Source organism: Paramormyrops kingsleyae, chromosome 6 (assembly GCF_048594095.1).
Source record: "Paramormyrops kingsleyae isolate MSU_618 chromosome 6, PKINGS_0.4, whole genome shotgun sequence".
NCBI classification, from domain to species: domain Eukaryota; kingdom Metazoa; phylum Chordata; class Actinopteri; order Osteoglossiformes; family Mormyridae; genus Paramormyrops; species Paramormyrops kingsleyae.
The window spans coordinates 32107870-32132621 of NC_132802.1; the positions used below are offsets into that span (position 1 = coordinate 32107870).

General features: G+C 42.8%; 1 protein-coding gene across 1 annotated transcript in view; it reads right to left on the bottom strand.

Moving 5' to 3' along the window:
• Nucleotides 1-24500, bottom strand: part of ccdc120a (coiled-coil domain containing 120a) — a 42527-nt gene extending 18027 nt beyond the window's left edge. The window contains exon 1 of the mRNA XM_023835867.2: nt 23476-24500. The gene's annotated coding sequence lies outside the window, so the exon portion shown is untranslated. The remainder of the gene's footprint in view (nt 1-23475) is intronic.
• Nucleotides 24501-24752: the final 252 nt, after the last annotated feature.

A 24752-nucleotide genomic window follows, 5' to 3' on the forward strand; every position in this document is an offset into this window, starting at 1 on the left:
ATACTTGAAAACACTTACGACTTTGGTAACCAGTGCTCACACTGCTTCTAAATAGTCAGGCGCCGCATAACTACATTGCGGCGATCGACTGACCGCATATACGATGGTGGTCCCATAAGATTATATCGGAGCTGAAAAAATCCTATCGCCTAGTGACGTCGTAGAGCAATGCATTAGTCACGTGCTTGTGGTGATGTTGACGTAATCAAACCTACTGCGCATACAATCATGTACAGTACTTGATCATAATAAACCGGTTTATGTATTTACTATACTGCATTTTGTATCGTTATTTTGGAGTGTACTCTCTACTTACAAAAATGGTTATGTAGTCTAGGTGTATAGTAGGCTATACCATCTAGGTTTGTGTAATTACACAAGGATGAAATTGCCTAATGACCCATTTCTCAAAATGTATCCCCATTGTTAAGCCTGACATGACTGTGTGTGTAATTATAATACATTGTATCCATTTGTCTTGCCCATTGCTGATCTTTGGGCTTCTTCCTGGATCTCTGTTTACCAGCAACCTGAAATCTCCCTTTGGTAACAGGTCTATGACATTAATGAAAAGCCCCTATGACGATTCCAAGGGCCCCAATATTACAGGGGCCCTAAACAATTTGGAACATAATTGGATTGGTCTGTATTGGGGGCCAAATGTGATATGTTTTCTTGGGTCCCAAAATCTGTAGCAGCACCCCTACCTAGATATGTACCATATATTCATTAAGAACCACAGCAAGGCCAACTGCACTGACAAGGATGGAAAAGGCTCTGGCAATGGAATCCTTAGTGACATCCAGCCTGCTCCTATGAGCATCTGCGGGGGGGGGTGGGGGGATGGTGCGACAGTCTGTCCATGCCGTCGGAGATGCTCCTCAGGGTGTCTGAGTGTGAACATGTGACCCGAGAGGAAACTGATGCACCTCCTGTGGGTGGGATGGGGTCAGGATTAACTAAGAAAGAAATTATATTGAATTTTCATCCTATGTCAGAATCATTCTCTATTAATGATTAGGGGTTACAGAAATAGTAAATAAAGGGGATATAACATACAACTCATTAGGAATAATAGTCACTATCATGTATATGAAAGCAAAGCGTGTGTGTGAGTGTGTGTATCTATATATATATATATATTCTTTTTACAAACCATTAATCCTGGTCAGGGTTATGGGAGGGGGGGCCTGGATCCTATCCCAGGCGGCATAAGGTGGGGGTGCACCCTGGATGGGATGCCATTCTACCATAGGGCACATACATGACCATACACTATGAGCACCACAGAGACACCAATTAGCCTATCTGTGTGTCTTTGGATTGTGGGAGGAGCATGGAGGAAATCCAAATGAGATGTGGAGGAATATGTAAACTCCGCACAAGCATTAAAGAGGTGGGATTCAAACTCCCCACAGTGGAAATGTAAGGCAACACTACTACCCACTGAGCCACCATACTGACCAGTGTGTATATAAGTATTGATTAATTTGTTCTAATATTACTTTGGAAAATGTTGGATTAGGGAGTTTACAGTGTGTGCTTGTGGTTTTGGTGTGTGGGTGTGTGCTTGTGTGAATGGTGTCTCCTTAGGCTGTGATTTCCTCTTGTAATTCTCTGCTCAGTCTTTGTTTTTTTGTTGTTTTTGTTGGATGTGATCCAGCCATTTGAAAATCAAAACTTGTTCATTAATGTTAAAACAAAAATAGAATGTAGGTCTCAAATATTGACTGCAAAAAAAAAAGAAGCAAAGTTTTGGTGATTCCAAGAGCTCTAAAGGTCAGACAGCCCATGTTTCCATGAGAGCAGGGCGCCCTTTGGAAACCTGGGCATGTGGATTTGAAAGGAGGGAAGTCCAGAACATCACCGGCTCTTTCCTGGAATTCTCCCTGAGACCAGCAGCCATTCTCACCGGGAAGGCAGGCTGGGTATGTGCTGCCATGCGGATGTGTGTAAGCAGGCCATCAGTCATGTGACAAGACAGGAAGTCTGCAGTACACAATGCTATTGCATCACTAATAGGGAGTGACCTTCAAAGGGATCTACTGCTGCCATTTAAATCAAATAGCGATTAGCTTATAATACACCTAAAACTACCAGAGTATAGCCTGACCACAGCCAAGAAGAAACTCTATGACCTTTTTCATCAAGGAATTAAAACCAGATTGTTCTCGCAGTGCTTCAGATCAGGTAATAAAATAAAATCAAAGGAAACCTTCTCCAGCTACAGGCTGTTACTTATAAAAGAGGGGGAGGGTTGTGACATACCAGAGAAAGGGCCATGTTGCTGGATTCTGGCTGAGGAACACAGCGGCAGTAGGGGCTCATCTAAAGACCAGAAAAAGCACCACACCCTCACACCCTTAGCAGACCTTCTTATCTAGTTTGCTTGTCTTTGCCTTGCGGTTTTGGTTCATTCATTTCTTCATGCATTTGTTCTGTATTTGTTATGCCTTTGCAAAAAAAATATCTCCTTCACATGTTCATGGTATTTTTCTAAAGCACTGTAACCAAATAATGAGTCATTGGTGCATCAGTGTAACAGTGATGAAAAAAGACAGCAGGAGAATGGAGGAGACACAGAGAGAACGTGGGAGACAAAGAAATATGTGTCAATGTGATTAAAGGACCAAATGGAGATAATTGGGAAATAGCCATCTGTTTAACAAATCACAACATAACATTTTCACCCCCTCCTATTTTCACAGGTGTTTACGATTTGCCAGGCCCTCCTTCCCCAGCCTGATGTCACCCTCCCCCCACTGCTAAGCCCGGCTCCAAAAAAGACAGTCAAAATCCCAAAACGCAGGTCATCAAACTGGTCATCCAAATTAGGTGCATATGGAAGACTAAAGTAGACGTATTCTCATGGCACCCAGAATGACTGTCAGTTGAATCTGAAATTTATAGAGATATACTCCCAGTATGCAGCATCAGACTTTATAAAAATACAATCTGACATGTGTCATGTTTCATTCACATGAAACAATAACGCAAGTTGGAGGAAATTATCACTTTGCTAATGAATAATCGAAGTCATTGCTGACTCTATGCTACTTCAGTTAGCAACTGATGCAGTGAACCCAAAGGACACACGTCTGCGGAATATAGCATCATGTGAGTCTTGAAAAGGAGAATTTAAAGACAAAAATTCAAACACATGTTTGCCTAGCCACTGCCTGTGCTTTTTCAGGGCTGAAAACTGAAGCTGATGCTGTGCTCTGGCCAATGGCCCTGTTTGTGAATCCATAAAATAGTAAATTTGTCTAGAAATAAGGAAAAAAGGTAATAAATATTGTTGTCAGCAAAATTAGTAAATTCTGTGTTTTCATTTACAGACTTGATATCCAGGTTTGTGTTCAGCATGAAACACAACTGAGTCCAGAATTCTAAGATATATAGTGAGTCAGGACTGAAGCGTGGAGAATCGTGCCAGATGCGTCTAAGTGTCAGCGCTCAGTTGTGGAGATTAGCGTGTTCTCAGGGGATAAGTGACATGTTTGAATATAATGATTAGACATATATGCCACCCTACAGTATCATATTTGCGGAAGGATTTCAAGCAATGGTTTAGGGAGGAGAATTCAAGAGAGACAGGACCCACTTAGAAATGTGTGCACAACATATTTCTTTTAAAGTGAACACACATTCAAATAATACTGCTACATTACATTGCAATACCACTTTGTTTAAATCTCTTAAATCAGAAGGTTTTTGTGGCATTTAGTTGCACTGTCTATGCCATGTAATATATCTGTATTGAGAGGTGCCCGTATGGGATCTGCCTGATGCTGTGTTTCCTGATGGGCTGTCAGGTTATGAGCCCGAGATGCAGGCAGAGCACATGGACAGAAAAACGGGCCTGTGATGTTTTAATGGCATCATCTTCCATAACAGCACTGGAGATTTCCATGGCAGAACGGCAGCCAACACCAAAAAACTGTCCTTGATGAAATGTACCGAAAATACGATAAAAGCCCCTTTTTGCTAACACTTATCCCACCATAATACCATAAAAAGCCTCTTTTATACCAATACCAAATACCAAATGCATCGCCCCCTCCCCTCCGCAGTTACGCTCCGCGACTTGTTGGAACTCGCTCTGTGGAAATGTTGAACCTCAGTCTGTAACCAAGTGAACCTTCTCATCCAGCATTGAGAGCTCCACTCACGCTCCATAAAATGCACATGCTCACGTGTAAATATAAACATTTCCATATTCCTGGGTTATACGCTTTCCATAAGGTTCAGAAGCACAACACACACATTAAATATCGTAAATGTTTATCAGCTGCTGTTTGAAAGCTGTGGGGCTGCCAGGAAAGTGAAGTAAAACGACCAGAAAAGACATACGGAGGAGCGGATGCGAGGACGCACGGCAGGCAGGCTGCTGCGAGCCAGATGCACTGTCATATCTCGTGACCTTGGCCAGGCGAGGCTGGGCACCGCTAAGGTCCAGCATAATGGTCTCAGTGCAAGTTGCCAGATTTGCTGGAAGGGCAATGCAGGCAGCAGGCGAATCCCCTCCCGCTGACAGAACCGCCCTTCCACCCTGGCAGGCCGACCTCTCAGGGGACGCTGGCCGGGACATCGCCGTGACCTCACTTTCCTGCCCTTTTCTGAGAAAAATCACCCATCACCTTCATTTCACTGCCACAGTCACGAGCTTTATTATAATATAATAATGTAATTCTGCAAAAGGAAACCTGACTTATGTGTGTGTGGGTATGCATGCACTTGTACATTTCTTGTATAGATTCAGCTTTGTGTCAGAAATGATCATATTGCAGGTATTATGCATTTACTAATGCTGATTACTTTCTGGCTATGTGAATATTTATATTACCTTCTGTGACAGCACTCCAGCTGTTTGTGCTGGGATGACTGATGTAAGCTGATGCTTTTCTCAACCACAGGTCAGCACATGAGGTTTGTTGGGGGTATTGCCAGAGTTTTAAGATCTATGAGCCTCACCCAGGTGGGGGGACTGGGGGAAGGGGTGGAGCTATCACTCAGGCTCATTTTGTGTATTGGATATTCGCTAAAAGTTAACTGAATATTGATTAAGTTACCAGGCAAGTAATCTGGCAACCGGACTCCCTGGCACTAATTCTTACATCAGCTGTCTGGAAAACATTGGCCTAAACGTTTGCAGGGTTGCCATGAAGCAGGGCCTTATTCCACATTGGGAACTTGAACCTTTCCATTCACCATGTGACCCATCACTGCCAGCCCCCCCCCCCCCCCCCCATGGTACGTGCAGAAACCACATCACCATCAGGAGTCACGCATAGTTGTCTGAGGGAACAGAAAACAAGAGCATCTGGAAGCTCTTCACAGAGAGATGAATAGGACACCTGGATCAACAATTAAGGTGCAACTCAGGTAACAGTCACCATACTCACTGCTTGAAAACACTGGTTTGGACCTTCAGGTGAATACTGAAAAGTAATTTTTGAATTCACTGAACATTATTGTATGTATTATTGTATGTATAGTAAGTTAAGAAAACAAGATGAAAAAGATTAAAATATAAAGATTTATGTATATCCACTCATCATCTGTAACCACTTATCCTATTCAGGGGGTCTGGAGTCTCTCCTGGAAGTTATGGGCACAAGGCAGGGAACAACCCAGGATGGGGCACCAACACATCACAGGGCACACTCACACACCATTCACACCTACAAGTAATTTGCTAACTTCACTTAACCTCAGCATGTTTTTGGACTGTGTGGGTGTGTGGGGGAGAATGCCCAGAGTACCTGTAAGACCATCCTGATGGCATGGGGAGAACATGTAAACTCCACAAGCATGGAACCCTGGCAAAGACTTGAACTCAGGTCCAAGAGGTGTGAGCACACACACACACACACACACACACACACACACACACACATGCACACACACTACATACTCCAATGTCCTCCTGTAGTCCACAGACATGCAGTTAGGCTGACTGGCTTCTCTACATTGGCTGTAGTGTGTGTCGCTAATCCAGCATGTACCTCTGCCTGATGCCTGAGGTTGTCTGGGAAAGGTTCCAGGCCCCTGGTGACCCTGTCCAGCTTAAGCAGTTGGAAGAGGATGCTGACTCACCCAGCAGTCCATCCATCCATCCTCTAACCGATTATCCTGTTCAGTGTTGTGAGGGGAACCTGGAGCATGTCCCGGGTAGCACAGGGCATAAGGGTTACACCCTTAGGTACACCCTAAATGGGGTGACTCACCCTATCGTGCCAGGAAAAATGATTTCATCTGATTTTCAGCCTTTTTTGCACATTTTCCACACTGAAGTTGGCCAGGTTGTTTTTGTGGATTATCATATTTAGCGGGAGTCTGAGAGGAACAAATGGCACTAAAATTTGGTCTTTGCTCCCTTATCAAGATAAGCAAACACAATATTCAGGTGTGAAACAGTCACTGTCCTCCTAGTTAACTCAAATAAAAGGGCAATGAAGGTCAGTTGTTTGAATTGTTTGCTAAATCATGCCTGTTTTAATATAAATTTGCTTAACGGAACCATTACACCATCATCACCATTGCCATCATTGTGAGGATTACTGGTGGAGCTCCTATCAGTCTAATAACACAAAGCCATTCCTAAGATTCTGGGCCATACTGTCCAAAGATCTGCAATGCCCGTCGCAGCATCCGGACTCTGAATCTTATGGAAACCCTGTGGTCCGTTTCGATGAGCGCAGTGCCCAAGTGCAAACCTAGGATGACTGAGGATCTTGGAATGTTCTGGGTAATGGGATGGTGCTCCAGCATTATCACACTGTACAGGTGGAGGCCTCGTGCTGTCATCCTCTCCAGGGGATGCCTCACCAAACATTAACTATAGGGGCACCACTCACTTTAAAACCTATTGAATATAACTTTGAACCTACACTTAACCTATACAATTGCACCGCTCCATAAAATATTTTATGCTTGAAAAATGTCAAAATAAAAATGCATGGCTTCACCAAATGCTTGAGCAGAAGTTTTTTTTACATTCTCATTTTTGCTCATTTCTATGAAGGGTGCCAATGATTCCTTTAGCTGACCGTGGCTAAGAATTTATGTGAAATGAAACACCTTTTGTTTTACTGAGCTCTTGACGATGGTGCCAGAGGATCATTGCTGAAGCCTATGAGTACTTAACAGACCTTAAACATAAAACAAAAACTCTACTGTCTTTACTGTGCACTTTGCCCTACTTCCTCTCGATTGGCTGCTTTATAAACACATTTATACTTACATCCAGCTCATATCAAAAGCCCAGGATGAAGACGAAATAAACCTTTGAGGGGAGCTGGTTCCTGGAGGCCTTCTCCCAAGAGTGGGTCTGTCTGTTAGCCTTGCTTACCCAGCAGAAGGTCCACCAGTACAACAGCAGCGAGCACATGACTACGCACCGCCCCTCAGTGTAGTTCCCTGACTGAAAACACTATTTAGTGTCTGGAAGCTGACTATCCTGAAGCAGGCCTTGAAAAGGGGATTACGACTGTGCAGGGAGTGTGCAGAGATGAGCCAACACTCTACTCTGTAGAAGAGGAGGCTACAGCTATTCACAAACCAAAACACAGCTGTCTTTGGCACCCCCCGCTACCGTAGCTACGCCCCCCCAGTGGCCTGCTCGGGTCCTGTCACACCTGCAGCCTGGTTGAATGCTTCTAATAGCGTTACCATCGCTGCTGAGTCATCCCTGAAGAAAGTCTGAATGTGGTTATTGATGATTTTTGAGACAATCACTCTTCTTCATTTTCCAAGCAGTGTGCACAGTAAAGCTAAAAAGTCGCTACTAAATAAAGGCAGATGGCCTCTAACAATACTGTGTATCCTCGTACGCATGCTAGTTTAAATACTAGAACTCGTGGCCATAAGTGGAAATTAGCAGGAGAAGCACTTCTTTACACAGCGTGTAGTTAGAGTATGGAATAGTCTTCCTGCTAGTGTAGCAGAAGTTAAAACCCTGGGTTCCTTTAAATCAGAGCTAGACAAATTTTTAAGAACTCTGAGTTATTAGTTAAGTTCTCCCCAAATGAGCTTGATGGGCCCAATGGCCTCCTCTTGTTTATAAATTTCTTATGTTCTTATGCTAGTTTTCCCCCTGAAAGCATGCCTTCTACAGCACGTACAGTAGTCATGTTTTCGACACAGAAGTTGTCATGGAAAGATAAGTGTCTTTCGCAGATCCTCACTTCCTCAGGGGTCAGCCAGTTTCTTCAGACAAATTTGATTCAAATGAGACCTAAAGAATGTGATTTGACTCCAGAAGGACAGAAAGGCGTGAAGTCTGGGAAGTGCACAGTCCCGGAGGGTTGGAGCGGCCCAGCCCTGCGTTAATCACAGCAGTGGCTCCCATTGTCGGGGAGCTGGAGGGCTGGAGTGGCAGAGGAGGGAGACCGGGGTGCCTTTGTAAACTAACCCAAACACTCCCAGCTGGATCTCTGGACCTGTCAGGACCTGTTTCTCTGCGGGGAGGGCCTCCGTCTGAGCTGCCACCCGTCAGGGTCTAAAGCAGACAAGGCCGTGGCCATCAGCTCTTCCCGGAACAGAGTGAGGATGTTTTACGGTTAACCCTGTCGCACTCGCAGCGGTGCGGTGCTCTCTGTGTGCCGCAGGAGATGCCTGTGCACGCACAAGGCTTGGGGGTCGGCAGGCCTGGGGGGTAGCTTTAGGTTGCATAATGTCAGTAAAACCTGAGCAGTCTGTCACCTGAGGCCTCAATGTAAACATGTCAGGTGGCACGAGCAGCTCTGACATTTTAATTCCTTAAGTAAGGATTTAACACTGGAAAAAATGTATAACTAACACAGCTGTCTCTGTTGTTATAATAGGATTATGAAAATAATAAAAACTGAACTCAGTGACCATTTGGTGTCCTCTCGCTTTGACCACAACAGATCTGTCCTCTCAATCTTGCCTCTCAATCTTGCCTCTGAATGGATAAGCAGATCCCCAGGAGGAGACGGGAGACAGCAGGATGAAGAGCCAGCGGTGAAAAGGTTCATATTTATATCTGGTCCTCAATTATCGCTGCTCCTCTGCACAACCCAGGTGCATGTAAGTGTAAGGGTCCCTTCCAGAAGCCATTAATATTAATACAAATAAACACTTAAATACATCCTCCGCATTTCAGGGTGGCAGAGGAAAGATTTAAAAGTCAGAAATATCTTTTTATTTTTGAAATTACACATCAATTTTCTGAATTCATAAAATTCAGATTTTGAACCAGATAAAAATGTCTTTGTGAGTCTTTATGAACTCTGTCTATTTATGTCACTCGGTATGATGGAGGTAAAGTCCAAGAGAAGCTAAAAAACATCAGAGTCTGCATTTATGCTCCACAGTCGCAACCCTTTCTTGTGATTTACAGACAGATCCTCCACTTTGATGTGACACATTTTAACCTTAATCACTCTCAAGTGGCAGATGAAATATTTTAGGCTAATGCTGTGAGGGAATGCCGTTATCTTTGAAGCCTGTAGACCATGTGACAGACCCATGTGACATGAATGACAACTCCCTGGTTAAACCCTGTTACCAAAGCAGCATACATGGCTTATCATTGCACTCCTGTACATATGATTACAGGTTAACAATACCCCTGGCAGCAGTACTCTACTGGATGAAACAAACCAACATCGTCATTAGCACCATAATGAAAACCACTGTGTGAACATGACCCAGTGAAAAAGGGTCACTACAGCCTATCGAATTTGGTAAATCAGTGTAGAATCAAATATGTTCTTTCAGAAAAACAGGCCGAGATAATTGCTACTCACAACAGTACATATTCATATCATTATATTGCTATTTTGTCAAGTCTTGACCAAATGTCTCAGACTGCAAAGGTGTTTTTGAATAAACACAAGAGTAAATAATTATTATTTTCACCAAGAGCTGTTATTTGGGGGTTTTTGTCTTTTATCTGCAAGACAAGCATTATGTTGAGAAGATTAGATAAAGGCCAGTGTTTTGGCTTGGAAACGTCAAGCCCTGTTCACTGTAAACAGTCATGTGAGTGTGGACAAGTGCATTGACTTTGTTTGCCAAAAGTGACAGATACCATTGTTTACATCTTCAAAGACAAATCCTCTCCATACAAAAGGGTCATCAAAAACAATTGGGGAAAGAGACATTTATGTGCAACTTGGGGGTGGGTGTTAACGCTGGGTCATTTCTACAGAATGAAATTCATCTCTGCAGGGGATAAAGCCAATTGGGATGTAATACCTAGAATGGACTACAGCAAAACTACAGTGTTTCTCAATCCAGTCCATGGAGACAGCCCATGTTTTTGCTCCCTCTCAGCTCCTGGACTGTGGACTGCCTGGCAGGAAGCTGGGATGGATCAAAAACATGGAGCGGCAGGTTGAGAATCACTGCATTAATGCATCCTGTTAATGAGTCAGTCTTGTAATAACCTACTTAGTCTTTCATCCCGATACCCATCAATCCAACGCAACAATATAAAAAACACCTGATACAGAGGAAAAAATGCTGTGACGATATATTATTATTTATTCTTTACATAATCAACACCTATATCCAAGGCAGCATTTATTTCATTCATAAAACTGGATTTTTTAAAAGAGCAATTTACACAAGAGCAAGTTCCCTTCATTGAGCTTTTAGGTTTGGGTCCGTAATCACACACTCCCTGCCGCAAGTAATTACTAAAAGAATTTTGGGGAAAAGAAAACAACACATTTCTTTTCAGGTAGTTTGATCCTCATTACCACATATAATTTAAATCCAGAATGTTTCATTTACATTAACTGACTGCTTTTCCATTATTTTATCTTCCAGCTTTTTCTTTGCGTTCCCTCGTTACTCCAGCTAGTCCGACATATCACTGCACCACTGGTATCATTTCTTCCATTTTTGCTTTCATTCCACTACCATCTCCCTGCACATCTAACATTTTGGTGCAATGCCGCACCACAGAAGAAAATAAAAACATTAACAAGCATCCTACAAGCAAACGCATCTAATAATTTTTTTTTCAGCCAGTCAAACAGACACAAGCTGGAATGTTCTGAAGTCAATGTCTATCTCCCTGTGCGTCTCTCTCTCTCTATCTCTCTCTCTCTCACTCGCTCCCTGATGCTAGCTAGGCGTTTGATTCAAAACATGACCTAAATTTTTATGCCTGAGTGAAGCAATGAGATCTGTCACGGTTCGAGTTCTCCCCAGCACCACGGGGCTCAATAAGCTCAGTCGCACAATGAGGAAAAGCTACACAGCAAAGAAGACGGTCAATGGCAAAAGCAACCACTGCATGGCAACAAAGTAGAAAATCCCTTTCTATAAATAACGGCATATCACAGGCAGGCAGCTCCCATAATGTAGCCAATAACCTTTCACCCCCAGAGCGCTGTCAGAGGGACGGGGGATATGGGGTACGAATGGGCGACAATGAGGGCAAGAGTGGTCCGATGGTGTACATTACGATTAGTGACTAAAATCCAGATGTGTTCGCTGAGCCAGAGGGGTCATTCTTGTGTGAACAGTCCAGGTCAAGAATCGCTGACAAGTGCATGCAAATATCTGAAATGGAAAAGCATCCATTATATGAACTGAAGAACGGACCACTGCGTGGTGAAACCGTACCATGTGGACAGAAGCATAGTCTAGTTCCTCCAGGCCTCTCTGTAATAACACACCTCTACCAGTAGTTATATCAGTTTTTTCTCTCACCGGTCCAATTCATTTGTCTCGCTTCATCAATCCCTTTGAAAATTTTCAATCCCGTCTCTTCAGTCTTTTTTGCTCTCCAGAAATATTTGAATAAATCTGTCAGTGCAAACCAGACCTTACGATCCAGGAATTCTTTTGGCACACCTTTTCATAAGTGCATTGAACAAGTCAACAAATCCACAAAAACAGTGACAAAGCCATTATCTGAATCCATACGGACGGATTTTTCAAATTAAAAACATTCATCCTCAACATTCATACAAATACAAGCATTCCCCATTTAAAACTTGACTTGAAACTAAGACATTTTCCAATTTGTGTTTAACTGTCATAGTTAAATTGTTAAATGGCAGAGAAAGGATGTAAATGTTAATAAAAGGAGTTAAAGCAGAATTGGGGTCATCGGATTTCATTGTCAGTCAGTGCACGTAATCCCAACTGTTACTGGGTGTAGCTGCAGAATTTCACAGTGAAATGCAAAATTATGCATAAACACATTTCCAACTGCCCCTTTGTCATTAGACCACGGTAGCATCCTTTTGCGTTCAATAGATCGTGTATGAACACCACAATATTCACTGCCCTTGGTTAAATAAAATTTAAATAAAAGTCAAATGGAAAAGATCATATGCAACCACAATATATTAAAATGACTCTTATGATGGCTAATAATGTATACAAGCTCCTCAATATTAATATGCATCCAGAAAACAACCTCCAGCAATTGTACAATGACAGGAAATATATTATCAATAAAGCGTGCAAAGTTCTTGTAACTGTTAACAATATGCTAAAAGTGATTTTCCAGACTAAATCCCACAATTGGGTTGATAATCTGAAATTAAGTTCTGACCCTTGAATGAGTTCTGGTGAGTCACTGGAAACTGTCCAAAGTAAGTGACTCAGTCAGCCAAACGTAGACTGCTATTGATTCGACCAAACCAAAAAGGACTATGTTTGTACTCTGCACTTTTTCAGTAGATCCATCCTATTTCCATGAAGGGCAATTCATATCATCACATGCCTTTGGGCAGTAACTGGAAACCAGAGCAGCAGAAGGAAACATAGATAGCATGCAAACCACACTCACAGTGCGCCCAGGACTTCCATTGTACCACCATGCCACTTGTTTCAGAAGATTCTCATACTGAAAGTATCTTTTCGTAATTATTCATATGGAATGGCACTCAGCACACATCTTCACTGGTGCCTTTTTCCTGATTAAATAACAAATTGATTTACAGTAGTTTGAGGGGAAACCCCCTGTAATGTATGTGAATGGTAATGGTACTTGTTTAATGAGCGGAGGTAGACTTCGCTGTGTTACGTGTCATTTAAGTAATAAAAAGAATTCCGGCTGTTAGAAACGACGGTGCAATGACTTTTTGGTAATAAAAAGTCGACACTCTGCATCAACGTGGTCCGAGCCTAAATTATTGTTGAAAAGTCGTGTTATGTGAAAAACACAACAAATTGGCAACGAGGACAGACGGCGGAAAAGCGTACAAGTGATCGAGAGACAGAGCGGAACGGTTGCCAGCAAAGGGAATGTGCGAGCCTGTAAGATGCAAGTTATGGTGGTGCAGGGTAAAATGTCTATTACTGGAACCATTACTGCTTTTGACAGTAGCACGGAGGACTGGAACTGTACTGCCAGGCAACTGACATGGCAAAGGATAAAAAGATGGCCGCATTGCTGAGATTGATGGGGGCGAAAACCTACAGCTTACTCTATAGTTTGATGGCGCCTGAAAGACTAGCAGACAAAACATGCGACGATATTGCTGACACCTTGCAAGAACATTTAAGCCTGTGACCACTGGTAATAGCCGAAAGGTTTAGACTTCACAATCTGTGTCAATTACAAGGTGAAATTATTGCCGAATATGTAACAAAACTGCATAGACTTTCTGAACACTGTCAATTTGGGACGGATTGTCAGACACGTTGCAAGATCGACTTGTCTGTGGAATGTTTAGCGAAAGTACGCAAAGGAGACTTTGGTCTGAAAAGGTTCTGACACTTAGAATGTGCATTAAACATTGCAATCTGTAGGGAGACAGCAGCAAAGAGTGCATGTGAATTACAGCAGAAGGGTGCACAACAAAAGAAATGTCAGGAGCAAATGATTGCAGGTTTAAGGACAAGGAGTGCAGGAGATGTCATAAAAGGGGACATTTTGAGAGAGTATGTAAGACTGAGAAAAAAATCTCTTGCAACAAAAATCACACAAAGACAGGTGTAAGACGACCAATGTATACAAGGTGACTGAATCAGATGACAGTGAAAGCAAATCACATTCAGTGATGACCGGTTGTGTCTTGAATTGCTCAATATTACAGAGCCTAAGCGCAGAGTGATATGGATCACTGTGGATGCATCTGGTGTTAAACTTAGAATGGAGTTGGACACTGGTTCCGCCTTGTCAGTCATTTCTGTTACTGAGTATAAGCGGCTGTTCTCCGAAACCCCACCACAAAAGACCTCACTGTTGTTGAAGACCTACACAGGAGAAATGGTGATTCCTAAGGGTAACATGACAGTAAATGTGAAGTACGAGGACAAGGAAGGACTGTTAGATTTGTATGTACTGATAAATGGGGGTCCACCATTGCTTGGCCGTGAGTGGGTTTGGGAGATGGCATGAAATAAAGGTAATGATGTGTAGCAGCAGCCCAGCTAAGAGGCTGTCAAAGGTAGAGGCAGAAATGGAAAATTTGCAAAAATCTAGAAAAGCTGGAGCGACTGGACCATGCCTATAGTGCCGATAATTAAGAAAGGAAAAGAAGAGAATGTTCACATTTGTGGGGACTTTAAGGTGACTGTGAATCCAGCCCTTCTCAGAGTGCAGTATCCTCTACCACATATAGAAGACATTTTTGCTTCCTTGGCAGGCGGTGAACGCTTCACTAACATTGATTTGGTACAAGCATATCGCCAGATGGAAGTAGAGACGTCATCAAGGAAATACCTAATGATTAATACACATAAGGGACTATACCTGTACAAGCAACTTGTCTTTGGGATTGCGTCTGCTCCTGCTCTTTGGTAGAGAACAACGGACCTAGTGCTGCAGGGTATCACAGGTACGCAATGTTACCTAGATGATATTATTGTGACTGGTAAGGATGACAAAGATCATTTAGATAATCTGCAGCAGGTGTTCACCAGACTTTGTGAGCTTGGACTGAGAGCTAACAAAGAGAAATGTGAGTTCTTCTACAAGGAGATCTTTTACTGTGGACATGTTATTGATGAAAAATGGCCTTTGCAAGTCACACGACAAAACTAATGCAATGCTCAAGGCCCGACTGCCCAAAAAGGTATCTCAGCTGCGATCATACATAGGACTAAATTACTATCACAAATCTCTACCGAAGTTGTCCACTGTATTGCACCCCCTGAGGGTCCAAGTGGAGTTGGATGAAGAACTGTGAACAAGCCTTGCAAGAGTCAAAAAGACCTATAACCTCAGAAGAGGTGCTCATCCACCTTAATCTTTCCTTGACATTCAGGCTAGAATGTGACGCATCACTATAGCGGATTGGGGCAGTACTGTCCCCCAAGCTCCCAGATGGCTCAGAAAGGCCGATACCCTTTGATTCTAGATCTCTGACAGCATCTGAGTGCAATTATGCACAAATTGATCGGGAGGCCCTTAGTCTTGTATTGGGTGGGAGGAAATCACATTCATATCTGTATGGACGAAAGTTCACACTGAGAATGGACCACCAACCCTTAGTTTCAATATTCAACCCCCAGACGGGCATCTCAGTCATGACAGCTGCACGTCTCCAGCTATGGTCGCTCTTTTTAGGAGCTCATCAATATGGCATTGAGTATAAAATGATGAAGTAGCATGCTAATGCTGATAGCTAATGCTGATGGCTTATCTAGGTTGTCGCTGACGTCCGTGGAAGGTTCTAATACCTTTTACCCTGCTGAGGTGTTTCACACAATGATTGTCAGCCACCTACCTGTCACAAATGCTGTAATCCACAAGGAAACACACAATGGTCCAACACTGTCAAGGGTGTTTGACATCACAGTGAAGGGCTGACCTACTCAGAATGACCCAATGTATCCAGGAGGGAACAATTGACTGTTTGTCATTGTGTGGGTTCAGAGTGATTGTTCCTTCCAAGTTGCATGCTAGAATGCTAGATGCACTGCATGAAGGACATTTCTTCATTTCATCAATGTGGCCTGAGTCTAAATTATTGTTGTAAAGTTGTGTTAAAACAAAACACTCCAGAACAGCAAAATGATCTGCAACTGATCTGCAAATTCTGGTAAAAGCAAACAGGGATTCTTAGAGTGTATAATATTATGAAGTATAAAATATAACAAATTGTGACTAAAACCTATGCAAACATGGTGGACTGGAGCTTCCCATCTATGTGCTAATGCTGTCAAGGATGTTGGGAAAAGGAAATCCTAATCTGCTTATCAGAAAATTGCAGCTTAATAAAGAAATGGTACAGAAGCAGCATTATTGAAATGTTCAAACACGAGGATTTGCTGTATCTTGAGGGACATTCATTGTGAGATTAAAACACGGGCATGTCAGTTCTAAGCATCTCCACACAAAATTTGCAGCACCGTATATTAACACTCACTGCTAAAACCATCATTACAAAACCTCATTAACTTCCAAAACTAAAAGGAGATAGTCCAGTATGCAAGTCCAAGTCCAAGATACTAGCACACAAGACCATTTAATGAACAATCATCAGTCTGTGTAACAGTCAACACAAATTTATTCTCATTTAAATTTCTTTCTAGGTAGGTACCATGTTTAGTGTTTGTACATATGATCCATTAAACTTATTTACCTTAGTTTTCATCACATAAAAATATTTCAGAGGGCAGGATCCCAACATCATTGGATACCAAGCCAATGATGACAGTAGATTGATTGAGGGATGCATGTAAGGATTTTGCCTGAAATAAAAGAATTAAAGTTGCATTTTTGCTACTTCAAGTTCAAGCATTGTGGTAGTTTGTCCTCTGGTCTATTTTCATTAGACGGTCCCTGGTTCAAAAAAAAAGGCTGCAAACCCCTGATATATAATATCTGGTCCATTTGGCCTCTGAAGGGACACCAAGAGCTGCATGGGGAGACATTAAATCCATAGCCATTGTCAGGACAAACCAAGAATTACTGCCAATTCAGGTTCTTCACACGAGACACATTTGCAGCATGGTATTACGAGGGCTGCTGCCTCCGTAAGTAACACTGGCTTACTAATCAATGTGTGGAGCCAAGAGCCCAGGTTAATGCATCACTCCTCACAACCAGAAAGAAGAGAGTGCACTCTCAATGATTTAGGTAATAAAATGCTACACAAAAAATAGACATTTCATTCTCAATTGAGCCTTTAAGACAGGGGTGGGGAACCTGATCCATGGAGGGTCGATGTGGGTGCAGGTTTTTGGGATGACCTCTCAATCAGCCAATAACAGTGGGTCCCCAGGACTGGAGTTAAGAACTTTATTACTGGCTGATTGAGAGGCCATCCCAAAAACCCGCACCCACACCGGCCCTCCATGGAACAGGTTCTCCACCTCTGTTTTAAGACATAAGAAGTATGGAGGTTTAGTTGCAAGTTAGGCACTGCATGATCCTGAATTATCTCAGCATAACCATAGTAGTTGACAGTCTCATAATCCAGACAGTCCAGTTCGAGTCTCAGGGAAACAGTAACTTCTTCCAAGAGTGCTACGCTGCTCGATGCAGCTTATGAAGAGAAAAGAGTAGGTGTCTGGTAGCTTTGGAAGACGTGTGCTAGTGTCCCCCTCTGAGTTGGAATGGGAGCCTCGTGATTGGCTTAATTAGTTATTTCACAAAACACCGGTGAAAACACTATCGCATACTCTCTACCACTTTCATTTCAACTACATTTGCTATCTGCATTATAAGTGATATGAATACAGTGCAAGGTGACTATCAAGACTGAATGCACCTGTGAAATTACCTGTAAATTTTAAGACAATTGCAGCAAAAACTATGAACAAAGACTGTGCTATTTCCTCAAACATATCTAATGCTGTGTGCCATTTACCTCGGAGGTCGGAAGTTGGAGCAGGGAATGATGTCACACGCGAGTTAAATGCTTTTCCAGAACAGCAAGTCATTGCCATTTAGCAATACCAGGGACCTGTTTAAAAAAGCAAGTTTTCTTGTTTAGCCTGATAACTTTAATTTAATTAACCCCAGTTTACAAGGCCTGAATCTTTATTCACTTACATTTAGCCAAGACTACCTTAAATCTGACAAGTTACCTGGCTAAGCAAGAAATCCTGCTTTTTGAAACAGGGCCCAGTTTGAGCCCAGTTAATTGGTACCAACTGTTAGCAATATCTGTCGATAACAACACATTACGCGGTGTATTGCCCATAAAAACACCTTAGCGACACATCCTCTGATAGAGGTTGGATGGTACTGTGTGTATGACCGATTTAATGAGCCACAAATAAGACGTATGTGCTAATAAGCAGTATAAAACTACAGCTTTAACTTCGGTTGATAAAGGGTGCAGCCATCTTGAATTCTGAGGTCGAAGTTGTGTAGATTACCCCGACTTTTCAAGTAGGAATTCTGACTTCAGGGGGCGTTCCAGTTGAAATTTCTGACTAGGAGCTTGGAATTTCTGAGTTACAAGTTCAAATGGAATGCATCATAAGATCAGTTCCACTGACCATCACTCTCTATGATGTTGGACCAGTGCTGGGTGTCGAATGTGCTTGATGGGCCACATTTATGTCCCCCGGGAGAAACTCTCTGAAGCAATATTTTACAGGATGAGCAACTAAGGACGCATAGCCTTCTTTCCTAATTACTGAGAACAGCGAAACTATGATATACTCTTCATAAAGACAGAAGCAAGCTCAGCTACTTATGTTTCTTTGCTAGAGTGATATTCACACGGATGATTTCCTTAGTAAATCTGATTAACATTATTTAATAAAAACAAGTAAATTTACTGCTTAAATTAAGTGTGTATAAAAGGTTTGTTCAACGTATCAGGTTCTTATCAACTTCCCTTGATTCCAAGCGACGATCTGAAGTGTATTTTTAGGTCTTGAAAGTATAAGAATTATCGTTTCCTCTTTAACATTTCCCACGGGCTGTTCTTTTTTCTTATCACACATACAGGTGTTTCAGGGAATGATTTTTTTGTATAATTTTATCATTTTTTTGTAATTATTTGTAATAAAAATCTATTTTCTTTATGCCATTAATTTCAACTCATTTGCATGGATGGATCTGACTGTACATGAGTTCTGCTACAGGAGAAATGTGTTTCTAAAGGCTATCAAACTCACCTAATATTATTTGGGTCGTTTCACTGAAGTGTCATCACCCCTTTCATGAACAAATGCTAATCAGCTCATGGGTGTAGCTGCAGCTCCAGGGCTGAAGTTCAGCTCATTTCTCTCACGAAGAGGCACGTTTTGTGAGTGAGAAAACACTGGCAATGGATGCTTCCTTTTAGCTTTTTCTTATTTAGCTTCAGTGACATTTGCTTAGCGATCACTACAGAGCCGTAGCCTGTCCAAATACACATGGGTTCTGGCATCTGCTCCAGCAGCAGATGAATGCTGTGCAATACATAAGGCGGTGAACGGCTCCTGGGTCTGTGGTCTCAGCTGTCCAGCCGACTGTCCCCAGCTCAGATTAGCGTCGCCACTCTGCTACAGCAATGGTGGGAATTAGCCGTTGACCCCAGGGTCACTGGAGTCCACGTGCTAAGGGAGGGAAATCCCAGACCCAGCAGCGCACAGCCAGCCATCCATAACTTCACAGCCTCATGCCTCAAGGAGAAACATAGCAGCCAGAGACAGGGCTGTGATGCATCCCCCCCCCAGATCCTCTACACCCTCTGGCATTGCCGGTCAATATCACTTCCTTCCCACTCTAGTAGGGACCAGGGTTGGTGTTCCTGATTCCTGCACCCAGGACAAAATTATTTCAACGGGGCCCCTGGCATAGGGATCACTGTCTCTCCTGTCCCCCACCCTGGGCTGAGCCTCGGATACCTTCCCCGGTCGTCCCCCTCAGACGCCGGGTCTGGTAGGGACCAAAATTTTGCTTGTCCCACTGATTCAAAGGTTTAGCGCATCTGTATCAGCATAAACTCCTGTCAGAGCACATGAGAGACTGCATGCATCACGGCTACTCTCTCTGCAATTTGTCTCTGTGCCCCATTAAACCTGCCCCAGTTCAAAACAAAAACTAACAGAGGAAATCTGTGCACGGTAGTGCAGTCGCCCCTCCATATATAGTCATGAGATAGACAGCGAATACGGCCAAAAGCACCACACAGCTTAAAAATACAAAAGGTTTCATCTCCATTTAAAAATAACATATCCAGTTAAATTTAATATTGTAAATGAATAGCCTTCCTTATAGGATAAACACTAAACTTTTTTCCTAAAACTTGCTAACCTGATAAAATATCTGAATTTTATCAAACAGGCTTTATGTCCCTAAACGCACAGATGAGACACATAGAGAGACTTGCAGAAAATGTGGCAAAGCCGCAGAAGGGTGCCTTAGGACAAGGACATCCGGCATAAACTGTTGCCATCCTACAGTGTTGCACATATTTATGGAAATTTCACATGTTTGATTAAAGTTAGAGAGATCCATTGCACTGCCGGCAATATAATGAGGGTTGGTGTCCTCCAAGTTACATCCTGTCTTTCATTTATTAATGTGTACATAAGCAAGAACTGGACTGTATACTCCTAGACTTCATGATCGGTTCTGTTTCTTCAACAGCAGAAGCTGTGATGCCAACAAGATCGCACAATACCAGCTGTGTGATGTCACATAGACGCAGTGACCCCTGGGAGAAGCATGTGGTGGTGGGGGGGGGGGGGGGCTGGGTGCGGCCTTCTGCTTACAGCCCATCCCCAGCCTGGCGGAGCACCTGACACTCTCTGCCCGACACCTTCACAGGCTGCATGAAAAAATCAGCGGAGAGAGCGATCTGCTCGCAGTGGCCCTCATTTCCTCCAGCACACATCCTGTCCCACATGCAGCAGAAGGAGAAGAGAGCGGGAGAGGGATGAAAAAAAGACTTTGATTTAGGCTCTGATTAAAATATTCAGTAAGCCTCCAGTGGCAGGGTGTGCACTGCCCTGAATGTCTAATTAGAAACTGGAAGCAGAGACTGCCCTAATTATACTATCGCTGCACACTTCTTCATTCCTCCTCACCCTTTTTCGTTCTCTCCATCTTTCCCTTCATCTTTCTCTACCTACCATTAAAAATGTTCTTTTTCTCTCCTCATCTGTGTTTTTGCAGCCCCGCCTTCTCTCCTTCGCCCCGCTCTCCTGCCTGTGGGTCTCCCCTCATCTCTAATTTGAGTCAAACAGCTTTAATCCAAACGGACACCCAGCAATCCCACCCACCTCAACACCACTCCAGCTAAAAACAGGGGAAACGCATGAAAGGGGCCACAAGGACTTCCGAGAAAAAGCTGTGGGTTTGCCGTTTTCACCCAGCATGCAGAAATAAGCTGACAGACTCTGCCTCGGTGCGCATTCCTGTGCACATCTGTCAGTAGATCTGCTGCACGTATTCCGTGTCACATGCTCATACTTGCCATTGCTGACACCTTCCCCACGCCCCGCCGATGCTCCCGCAGCCCAGTCCTAACTACCAGCTTCCTCAAACGCCCAAGGAGCACAGACACCGAGAAGCCGGCAAATACAGAAAGGACACAAAGAGAACCCGAAATCCCCAGAGGATGGGAGGTAGGGAAGAAAAACAGTCTGGCCGGTTATTTATGGATTATTTCATTATTAATTTTCCCCACCACATAAAATGCATGAATGTTTCCATATGGGTAATGAGTAGGGAGGCCAGAGGAGCAGGGTGATGTGGGCAAGTGGTGAGCCCTCATCTTTGATATCACTCTGCGATTGGCTGCTCGCATGTGAAGAGTCTAAAAAAATAATTTCAAAGGCAGGGCTCTGTGATCTGTGCAGGGTGAGGACTTAAAGTGTCGCGCTGAAAAAAACCTCACAACATGGTACTGCGTTAAATCAAGTGGATGTTTAACAAGTAGCCAATATGATATCAATCATAAGATTAGAGAATGGGAAATGCGGCAGCAACAGAACACGAATTCCTTTAAACCAAACCACAGCCATTAAATCATTAGGAAATTAGAATGTGCCTTCAGTGACATATAACACATGTGACAAATTACACTTTGAGAAGATTAAGATATAAAAGGTAGAGGTGGGGAGAGGGATATATGGAGCAACAAGATTTTGTGGCTACTATACCCACAACTGTGAGGTGAGAAAAAAGGAGAATGCTGGGAAAAAGCGGAAGGAAAAGGCTGAGTTGCAGAAATAGGTGATACTTTGAAATGAGTTTTACTTGGAAATAATGGGATAGCAAAAATATACTTAAGCTCTAGTAAAGTCACAGAACAGGTGAAAGGGGAGCCAGAAGGGTCTAGGAGCATTGTTGGATGATCTAGACCAGGGGTGGCCAATCTTATCCACAAAGGGCCGGTGTGTATGCAGGCTTTTGGGATAACCTGTAGGTCAGCTGTTCAAACCCAGGTGTGGGGACTCTTCAGTCAGTCAGTCCTCTAATTAGTAATCTAATTAGGGAGTTGCAGCGAAAACCCGCAAACACACCGGCCCTTTCAGGATAAGATTGGCCACCTCTGATCTAGATGCTGACTAACGACAAGGCAACCAGATGTGTCACTCCATCAGTTTTGAATTATTATAACACGAATGAATGATCACACATAAATAAGCTTATCACAGGAAGCAAGGAAACACCTTGGCAATCTATCACTGGCAGGGATGCGGCTAGAAATTTTGGCCCCCAAGAAAATACATCACCTTGGGCCCCCAATCCAATTATGTTCAGTGCAACTGATCACCAGGAACACCACTGAAAATGCTGGTAACCCCTGCCCTAGCCAAACCCCACCCCACCGCCCTGAGGCTGTCCACTGAGACACCCTCACATTTTGGAAAATGTCAATATTATTAATTATGGATAACTATTAATTCCAAATAATTAATTCTGAAATATGGAAACTAGACTAAATGTGAAGGAAGCCTTGAATAACAGTTATATTTATGTATACAATCTATTTGTTTCCTAATTTTTTTCCTTTTGTATTTCCTTTCTGTTTATACTGGACTATTTTCCATCACAGGCCTCAAACATGTATCCTCTATCTTATCTAAATTTGCAAGCGGATGACTGTGTTTAAACTTTTTTTTTATAGATCACTACAGATAATATACAGACTAATAATGGTAGGGAGTCTATTATTTACCTTGAAATTTATGGAATACTTAGGATATAAGTGTTATGATTATTATGAGTACAGATCTTGACTTGGCACTTAATTTTAAAATGGAACGCCCATTGAATAATAACGTAGATACATATGCCTGTTAGTATTACCCACTGCTACAGGTTAAGTAGGTTACAAGCGCAGATAAATAGAGATTAACCTTTCATCCTAAAATACTTGGGCAAAAACATACAGACTAACGGAGTAACCGACAACCATGGGTCGATTCAGGCATTAACTCTCACTGCAGTCTTACACACCCAGCCAAGAAAAAAATGTGAAATCCTAGTCAAAAATGACACAAACAAACCAGCCAAACACGCGGTCATATCTTTCACCATCCCCTCCCCTGCTGGCGCGTACTGGAAACTAGGATACGAACGATTAACACATGGAGGGCAGGGATTTTAATGTAGCCACATTTCAACTGTACCTGTATCGATTCTTGGATGCAGCCGCAGCCTTTACACGGAAAGGACAAGGAAATCTTCGTTAGTGACCCAACGACCCTCCATCCTAAGGCTCAATCTCCTTATTTAGAAACCCGATTTTCGCTGCCTTCTTGCACTTGACCATAAAAATCAAATTCCTTCGGGATGGCGTCTCCAAGTTCAAATGTCTATTCGCACAGATTTCAATATTAAAGAAAACAGCAGAAAATACCACAGTGCGTCAGTCAAATTGGCAAAAAAAAAACATAAACAGTTCCTTTCTTTTGCGTAATTAAAAACTCTGATTCCCTATATCTCGATCTTGCCGTTTCAAACAAGAATGATATATTCATAACAAAAATAACTCGGATGCCGATCAAAACACGCGGATGCTGCGAGAGCGATCAGTGGTATATTCCCATTCATGCAAATCTAGCCAAATTTAGGCTATTTCGTATAACTGAGAATTACATAGTAGGAGGACCTTCACCGCAGTAAGTGTGCAATCTTAGAAAAAAAACACTAAAAGAAGTACATTATGACATCTCTCGCCGCTCTCAAACTGGCCAAAAAGGATCTTTTGCAAAAATCGTTCACACCTCTGAAAAGCAAGGTGAAAATGTTTTTTTAATTTTTTTTTATCCGGCTTTATCCGTTCATTCCATATCTGCGATATCAAATATTTCAGTCGTTTTAAAATGAAATGTAATAGGAGCAGCACGCGGTTTGCCCTTGTAGTACAGCAATATGTAGGTACTTCTTACAGCATGGCTATAATTTTGTCGCTCACGTTTGCCCCGAAGTCGTCAGCATCCTTAAGAGCATATGGCACTGGCGCATCTTTAACGGTAACGTGTGATGCCGTTAACCCAGGGAGTGTGGTACAGCTTGACAACCCACAAACGCACGCAAATAATATAAAAACACATCCGCAGAACGGCACGTTTTCAATCACACCCTCATTCATGGCACATATATACAATCTACAGACGTACAGTGGAGCAGCGCCTGTGTGCTCCCTCCAAGCCTAAAGCCAATCCTGCCGCTCGCCACTGCTCTGTATTCCACAGCCATGCCCTCTGCGGTTAACTCTTTAACAGCGGACCACCTTTTTCTGCATTTTCCATTTGAACGCGGTGTGTTTCCGATGAAAACATTTAAATCGTAATTAATAGCTCCAGCATAATTAACGATCGGACACGTTTCCAAATTTAGCTCTGCTCGTCTAGGCTCGTACTTAATTCTATTTATACATGAATCAGGAAACTCCAGTTTAGAT